This window comes from Aphelocoma coerulescens, unplaced genomic scaffold, assembly GCF_041296385.1.
Source record: "Aphelocoma coerulescens isolate FSJ_1873_10779 unplaced genomic scaffold, UR_Acoe_1.0 HiC_scaffold_123, whole genome shotgun sequence".
Classification (NCBI taxonomy): domain Eukaryota; kingdom Metazoa; phylum Chordata; class Aves; order Passeriformes; family Corvidae; genus Aphelocoma; species Aphelocoma coerulescens.
In genome coordinates, this window is record NW_027183480.1 from 714,765 (window position 1) to 723,270 (window position 8,506).

The window sequence follows — 8,506 nt, forward strand, 5'->3', positions numbered from 1 at the left end:
GAGCTGCATTGTCAGCTGTGCACTGCAATGATCCATTATAGAGGATGAAGGCTTGTAAGAATGTGAAGCTAGCTAGAGGATTCCACCCGTCCAATTCTCGGGCATCCATCTTTGCGGTTCTTGGAATAAGCCCTTCTGTTATCATCCTCCTCTGCCAGGGTTCTTGTAGCCTTGTTGGCTCACCATCGGTCTCGCCGTGGTCATCTCATTCCTTATTTGCTCGGTCCTTGTGATCATCTAGCCTAGAGTTTTCTCTCCTTGTTGTGTCCCCTTGTTTGTCATCTTCTGTGTCACGGGTGCCTGAGTGGGTTTGGCCCAGAGCTGCTCTGCCCTGCAGCATACTGTGGAGTATGGGTGTAATAGGACAAGGCCTGGGGATGTGGAATTTGTGGTGTAGGTTGTAGCTTGGTCTCAGGATGGTATTCCGAGACTCATACAGGATCGCTGGAGCTGTGAAGTTCTCATGCAGCTCTTTGACTTTTGTCATCACTTTCTTGCAGATGCAGACGGATTAAATCTGCGGCAGAGCGCCCCATACCGTGTGAGGGGGTTCCCACATGAAGGTCGGTCACTGTTTGTCTTTGCAGGGCAAACATAAATGGTGGCTGTGTTATAGGCTTGTTCTTTGTCTTTGTTCTTAGGAGGTAAAGCCAGATCTCAGCAGTCAAGGTCAAGTGAATGAGGTAAGAAGTCACTGGTGGAAAGAACCACTTGTTATTTCTTGGGTGCCATGTTCTGGTACAGCTCTAAGCATCCTTTGTCATTTGTGTGTTTTCAGGTAGTCCCCTTGTATTACACCAAACTCCTCGCTGACTGGCTGACAGACTTGTCTTGCCGCCCTACTGAGTCCTCCGCAAGTATCACAGGACTCTGCGATGAAGCCTTTACCTTTTCCATGCGAAGGTACCATCCCGGTAGCCTTTGGCGACGGCCGAGGAGTTGCGGCAAGTCGGGGTGGGGGGGGGGGGGGGGCCGAGGGTCCGCTCAAGTTTCCGCAGTCCCGCATCACCTCCTCTCCTCTTAACTCAGGTATACCCTGCGATGATGGTATCGGCCTCGGGGCGCGGCCAAAGCGTGGGGCCCAAGGACCCCGGCCTTCTTAGGAGACGGTGAGTAGTGGAACTGTTGGGGGCTTGGCCAATGTGCCACGAAGTTCCTGTACTGATGTTTGGTTTTCTTTATTGTAGCCGTCTAAAAGACAAAAGCCCGGCGATGGTAGGAACTTCCAGGATGGTGAGGCGGTCTTCTTTTGCGTCCCAGGTGCATTCACATCTCAGGACGTCTGAGAGATAAGTCAAGGGGATGAAAGCGGAGTATCGAGTCGGGCCTCGCCGGGAGGGATTTTTGCGTCAGCTTTGGAGATGGGGATACCCAAGAAGGGACGCCTTAGCCCGCATAAAGTGAAAGTCTCACATTTGATGACAATGCTGAGGTGCGCAGGGCAGAGCAATCGCAGTGCATGTTGTGTCACTTGTCTGTAGTGCATGCCATGTGTTTTGGGCGTCTTGTGTCACAGGTCTTTTGCCTTAGCCCTTTGATGTGCTTGCAGTCATGCTTTCCACCCTGAGTTCTCTCTCCTTGTTGTATCCTCTCGTTTGTCATCTCCTCTGTCATGGGTGCCTGCATGGGTTTGGCCCAGAGCTGCTCTGCCCTGCTACATACCCTGGCATATAGGTGTAATAGAACAAGGCTTGGGGACTTGAAATTTGTAATGTAGGGTGCAGTTTGTCCTGTAGTTGATATTTCTAGATTGTCACAAGATGGCTGGAGCTGTGAAGTTCTCATGCAGCCCTTTGACTTTTGTCATCACTTTCTTGCAGATGCAGATGGATTAAATCCGTGGCAGAGCGCCCCATGCCGGCTGAGGGGGTTCCCATCTGAAGGTCGGTCACTGTTTGTCTTTGCAGGGCGAACATAAATGGTGGCTGTGTTACAGGATTGTTCTTTGTCTTTGTTCTTAGGAGGTAAAGCCAGATCTCAGCAGTCAAGGTCAAGTGAATGAGGTAAGAAGTCATTGGTGGAAAGAACCACATGTTATTCCTTGGGTGCCAAGTTCTGATACAGCTCTAAGCATCCATTGTCATTTGTGTGTTTCAGGCCGTCCCACCGTCTTATGCCGTACTCCTCACCGACCGGCCGACGGACCTGTCTCGCTGCCCTCGTTAGTACTCTGTGAGTATCATGGGACTCTGTGACGAAGCCTTTACCTTTTCCATGTGAGGGTACCCTCCAGGTTGCCTTTGGCAATGGCTGAGAAGTTGCAATACGTTGGGGAGGGAGGGAGGGGGAGCGCGGGTCTGCTCAAGTTTTAGCAATGCTACATCACCTTGTCTCCACTCAACTCAGCTATACCCTACAACGATGGTGTTGGCCTTGGAGCGCGGCCAGAGCGTGCGGCCTGAGGACTCCAGCCTTTTTAGGAGACGGTGAGTGGCAGAATTGATGGGTTTTGGCTGAGGTGCCACTAAGCTCATGCACTGATGTTTGTTTGGTTTTGTTTATTGTAGCTGACTAAGAGATAACCAGCCTGGTGAAGGCACGAGCTTCCCGCATGGTGAGGCGGCCGCCTTTTGCACCCGAGGCAGATTGACATCCCCAGATATCCAAGAGGTAAGTCGAGACCTGTGACCCACAGTAGGGGTGAAAGCAGGGTGTCGAGTTGGCACTCACCGGAGATATTTTTGAGTCAGATTTGGAGGTGGGGATACCCAAGAAGGGACCCCTTAGGACCCATAAAGCTTAAGTCTTGCTTTTGATCGCAGTGCCGAGGTGCGCAGGGCAGAGCAGTCCCGGTACATGTCATGTCTCTATTGTGCGTTCTTTGTCTTTTGTGCATCTCATGTCACAGGTCTTTTGCCTTAGTCCTTTGAGGTGCCAAGCATGTACCTTTTCACTTTGCGGGTATTGTCCAGGCCCCCTCCAGAGTCGGATGAAGATTTGAGGTGCGCCAGGGCAGCAGTGTAGAGGAGCCCTGGGGATTAATCTTCTGGAGGGTGATAGTCACGTTTTCTGTTTTGTCGTCTTAGGTACCATGAGCCAGTGTGGAGCCGAAGTTTGGAAACGGCCAGTAAGCGATTAGCCTTTGCAGTTACGAGGGAGGGGGGCGTTGCACAAGGGGTCATTTTTGGGACGTCTCATCGCAGTCTGAAGTTTCTTTCTGAATTTTTGCAGCCTCCAAAGCAGACTACAGGGACTGTACTGATGTCCACAGCGCCCACGTGTTCTTTTCTGTCGAGGATGGATTTTTTCCTCTCGTCTCTGAAAGCTAAGTGTTGGGACTCGTGGTTGGGAGAAGGGAAAAACCTTTGGAATCACAGGAGGCAATCTGAAGTTAGCTTAGAGGAGAGGGCTGTAGTGGGATGGGCCCCTTGGAAGTAAAGGGAGAGGGTTTCTTCTTAGCATCACCTGACCCTTTGCCGGGCAGAGCAGTTCCATACCCATGTTTTTGCAAGCTTTGTGCTTTGAGTCTTGATGTCATTGCAGATCTTTTTGCCTGAGGAGCCTGCCTTTGGGTCCGGAGCGGTTGCCCAGCAGTCATCACCTCTTTCTCTAGGCCTACTGAACTTCTTGAGCATCCTCTTAACAGCTTTGGCACTAACTTCTCGTAAGGAGTTGTTTCACTGTCACGTGCTATTGCCATAGAGCCGTCTTTCCTTTGGCATCATCACTTTCTGGCTCATCTTGCAGCAGGAATCTTGGGTCCATCAGGTGAAACTGCTGGGCAGTTTTAACTTCTCTCTGTGTTATGTAGTTTGTGTCCATCCTCTTCTGTGTCCTAGGGCTTTGTTATGTCTTGATGCTTTATCGGCATTGTTCTGGGCCGTGTTGGCAGCGGGGGGGGGGGGTCTCTCCTTGTGTACTTTCCCAGATTGGGCTTATTCCAGCATCTTTACATTTTTACTTTTTGAGACCAGAGGAAGTGCAGGAGATGTTCTCATCCATCTTCCTTCTAACTTTTGGTAGTGCCTTCTGTTCACATCCTATTCCCTTAGACTTCTATATGGAGCATATTAGACCCTCCTCACGTGACCGCGGTAGTTCTGTAGGTTTTGTTGCCTTAAAGCATATCGGGCTCAAGAATTAATCTTCCAGAGAGTTATCTCAAGCCGTCGTGTCGTCTTTGCTTATATTCGGCGCACCACCTTGTCCATGTGCTCTTTGCAGTTGGAGCTGCCCTGCCCTGGCAGGGTAATGGTTAAGAAGAACAGTTATAAAACTTAAAGGTTCATATCTTTTCTATGGGGTTTTGGGTAGAAAATTTATGGGCCTAGCGTGGAGATAACTCCTAGCCTTCGGCCCCTCACTGACCGCCTCATGTTGTCTCTCAGGTCCCTGAGGTGGCTTTGGATCTCTGTGGTCACTGATGCTACCAATTTTCCCAGAATCTACCGTTTGATGTCCAGGAGCAGCAGCTGGAAGATGTGCTGAAGCATCTTCATCCGTAGAGTTTTTTGAGTAAGGGCTGCAGAACAAAGGAAGCAGGAAGCTGAAGAGTGTGTGACTGTGTGTGTCTGTGAGAGTTGTCTGTCTTTCTACTTCTGTCTGCCTGTGAGAGCATGTGTGTTGATGGGTTCTAATGTTGTATGTGAGATTTTTGCCTTTCAGGTTTTTCAACACATTTTTAAATTTTGAATTAAAAAAACCCCAGCCAGGTTTGTTCCCCCCCCCCCCCCCCCCCAGGTTTTTTTTCCTTCGGTCCTGGCCGGTCTGCGAGGCGACGTTCATCGCCAAGGTTTGGGTGCGGACCGTGCCGGCGATGGGGTTTTGTGAGGGAGGATGATTTGGAGGCTCCTGGGAACCACATTCCCATAGAGCGCCGAGGGTTAGTGGAGCGGTCAAGATGAGAGCAAGGGTGGGTTTGTGTGTAAGCTAAAGGAGGTGTGGGTGGTGGATGACTGTTATGTTCTCTACATGTTGCTGTTTTGGGTTTCTTATAACAATAAAAGAAAATGTAATAAACTTTCCAGAAACAGTAGCATTGTTTTATTGCATTGATATGTATTTGGCTTGCATTGCCCTGTATTGTTCTGTATTGGTGTTTGCCACTGAATTTCCATGTATTGCTCTGTGTGTAAATTGGACTTTTGCCAGCATGTATATGGATTGTATTCGTACTTGTGTTTGTATATGTTATTTCCACATTTTGCTGAAGTGTAAATAAAAAAATTCAATGAAGAAAGAAGTTCCAAAGAACTCGCTCAGAACAGGGAAAGAAGAGAAAGCGCACAGACTTTCAATGCAGTACTCTAAAACCGGTGAGAGATTTAGTCTCTGTCGGAGCAAAAGCTCCTCTGGACTCAGGCCCAGAGGGAAGCCAAAGCACGGGGATTGAATTTAAACCTTTGGACAGGCTGAGATACATGAAGCCACACCAAAGTGAAATAGAAACATAGATTTTTAACTTCAGTAGAAATATATGCTAAGTGCCTTAAACATTAAAAAGCTGTAGTAAGACCTTAAACACAGTTCTTGCTGCAGCAGTGTTACCTTTTCACAGAATTCTTTACTTTAGACAAAATATAGATAGAAGTACACTGTTCATATTTTTTAGATAGACTGTTCACATAAACAATAAGAGCCGATAGAAACTGCATACGCAAATCTGTGTAATACCTATGTAGTACTTGTGTAAGGCTTACGACTGTTAGAATCAGGCCAGGATAGGTTAAGAGAAACTAGAATCGTGTATTAATCTTATTGGTCAGTTAACAAATATAATCCACACTTCTGTAAGAAAAAATATAGAGTGTATAGTACATTGTATAGAGTGCATCAAGTATAGTGTGTATAGTATATAAAGCATATAGAGTATATGGAGCATATAGAACATATAGAAGAGGCTGTTTTTGCCTGCTGTTGCTGCTTGGCTTTGTCATGTAGCCCCCTCTGAACTCTGCCTTCAAGAAAACTATGAGACTATGAAATAAAGAACTTAGCAGAACAGCAGCCTCCTCTGCTCCGTTACCCCGGTCCGAGAAGGAAGGGTACCCCGTCAAAAGCTCAACAAGTCTCGTATATCAAATCTCAAAAGTCACATGCATACTTATGGAACACTTTCTAGTTTAAAAAAATATTTCAAAAACCAACCCTGACAGTTTACCTGCACCTGGCATCAACTATCTATTATCTATGGAAAGGAAAGCCCAGTGCCTCAGCGTGTCAGGTGCAGACAATGAGCCGTCCAGGGAAGGAGCAGCAAATCCTTTCTGCACCTGCCCTCACACTTGGACCGGCAACAACCCCAGGTGTGAGCCGTGAGAATGATGAGGGGGCGGAGCAGCCCCAGGTGTGAGCTGTGACGGTGAGGAGAGGGCGGCTCCTGCCGGGGCCTGTTTTAGGAGGGGTTACCTCAGCTCACTTTTGCAGGGCTATGTTGGAGGAGAGGGGCTTACGGTGAGGTCCTGGGGGGGTCTCTCACGAAAGGACGGTGAGAGCATCTCACAGGGTCTGGGGGAGCACTCGGATGCAGTTAGATGCGGAGCATTGCCAAAGGAGGCGCCAGGCAGCTGCAGCTAAGCAGGTGAGCCGGTGCGTGGGTTTGCGGCGGGGGTTCTTTCTATTTTTCCCTTCCGATTTCATCTTGCCAGTCCCTCCCCCCGTGCCCTCAGAAAAAAATGGGGATTACGAGAACAAAAGGAGTTTAAATGGAGGGAAGAAACTCCTCCTTCATTATTGTCTGTGTTTGAACGAGGGGATCCCCCTTCCATTTTAAATGGAAGGGGAAAGCACAGATGTTACCATTTTATGGGTTTGAATTGAGGGTAACCCCTCCATTTTCATCAACCTAAGTTCTAAATTGAGGGGGAAGCCCTGCTGCCCCTGCTTTTTGAGGGTTTTAATGAAGGTAAAAATCGCCCTTTCCCCATCATTTGAGAGAGTTGAGGAAAACTCCTCTCTTTCTGATATCTTAGACCATTAAATAGAAAGGGAGAACACATTTATTTACCATTGTATTGGTTTGAATTGAGGTGAACACCCCCCGTTGCCTCAGTTTCAGGGGTTAAATTGAAAGAAACTCCGGCTTTTCCAGCACTTGAAAGGTTTGAATCGGAGCGTGCCACTGCATTTGAGGTCGCTTCCGGCCATGCCCCGGCACCGAATGTCTCGCGCGGGAGCACTCCCGGCCCCTGGGGAATTTTTAAGGAGGAGTGGGAATTTGGGGGCTGGGCCGCCGACAGGGACCGACGGAGCCGCGCCGCCCCGGGTCGTCCCGCCCGCTCCGTGCCGTCCGTGAGCGGGGCTCGGGCGCCGCCGGGTCCCCTTCGGTCAGGCGCCGGCGCCGGTGCCGTTCGGCAGGCGCCGGGGGCGGGCGGGGGTCTCCCGGCGCGGGGCCGCCCCCGCCTGCCGGAGGAGGCGCTTTCGTGCCGCGAGCCGCGCTCCGCCCGGTTCCGGGAGCGCGGGGCCGTCCCCGGGCGGCGAGTGCCGCCGGTTCCGTGGGTCGCGTGGCTTTTCCGGTCCCCTCGCACCGTGGAACAGCGCCAGCCCGGAGCGAGTCCCAGCAAGGGGCACTGTAGCACGCTTGCGGCTTGTCCGCTTCATAGTTTGCTTGCAAAAAGCCACCGAAAGGAACAATGGAAAAAAACCAACCCCGATCTCCCAGGCTTTTTATCCAGGAGCTTAATTGGTATTGCTCTTTAACTGAGCCACGGCTTTAAATAATGAATGATTTAGCAGCCTCTGAGATAATCCTTATCCCCTCTATCTTGACAAGATTAAGTTGAATTTGGCCTCTTAGGTTGTGTTTTTAGCATCTGCTGTCTGAACTAACATTTGCTGTCTCCCACTAGTTAACTTGTGCTTACATGAGTTAGTTATTGACTGCCCCTTCTTCAATCCCCCCCTTTTCTTTGGGTATTTGTAATTCTTTACAAATCTTGCATGTCTTTAAAGTAAGAACCCTTCTCTATCTTAGTTTTAAGTTTATGCTTGTGCCATGGAGCATAGGCATCTCGATTCCAGGTACATAATATCATACAACAGTAACTACTAATACAAACACTAAGTAACAATGCAATAACACAAATAGCTATTACAAACAATTGTTTAAGCCGGGTAAGTTGGGTAACCATGCTGTAAGTTTGTCTCATACCTCCTCAAACCTTCAAGAACTGTAATCTAAGGTGATCTGATGCAATGTTCGCTTTGGATAAATAATTTTAACAGTTTTCTGGGTATGATTATGAGACCCTTTATCCTAGCCCACCCATCTGTGCTCATTTGTCCCTTGTCTTCTTGTATCCAATTTAAATCATCAGTGTCATATGGTGGTTTGTTTTTTTTTTTTTTTTTTAAACTTATAAGGATGCTAGAAGGAATTAGAGCTAGGGCTTGGATCTGAACCCCACTGGCCACTGCCTTTGCTGTTTTGTCTGCCATAGCATTTCCCAGTTCAGGGATAGTGTTACCCTGGGACTGTCCCTTACAATGCATTATAGCCACTTTTGAAGGTTTTACCACTGATTCCACTAACTGTACAATTTCAGTAGCGTGCTTGATTTCTTCTGTG

At 48.7% G+C, this 8,506-nt stretch overlaps 1 long non-coding RNA gene across 8 annotated transcripts; it reads left to right on the forward strand.

Annotated features, from left to right (window-relative positions):
• Nucleotides 1-1,848: 1,848 nt before the first annotated feature.
• LOC138100643 (uncharacterized) lies at nucleotides 1,849-4,975 on the forward strand. 8 transcript variants are annotated; one of them, XR_011146871.1, is made up of 9 exons: nucleotides 1,852-1,883; nucleotides 1,962-2,003; nucleotides 2,098-2,172; nucleotides 2,347-2,426; nucleotides 2,508-2,610; nucleotides 3,027-3,067; nucleotides 3,172-3,708; nucleotides 3,964-4,455; nucleotides 4,681-4,975. It is a non-coding gene; the product is annotated as an uncharacterized lncRNA (long non-coding RNA). The 8 variants fall into 8 exon arrangements; XR_011146872.1 differs by lacking the exon at nucleotides 4,681-4,975 and having other exon boundaries at nucleotides 1,855-1,883; nucleotides 3,964-4,223; nucleotides 4,329-4,672; XR_011146869.1 differs by lacking the exon at nucleotides 4,681-4,975 and having other exon boundaries at nucleotides 1,849-1,883; nucleotides 2,098-2,216; nucleotides 3,964-4,672.
• Nucleotides 4,976-8,506: the final 3,531 nt, after the last annotated feature.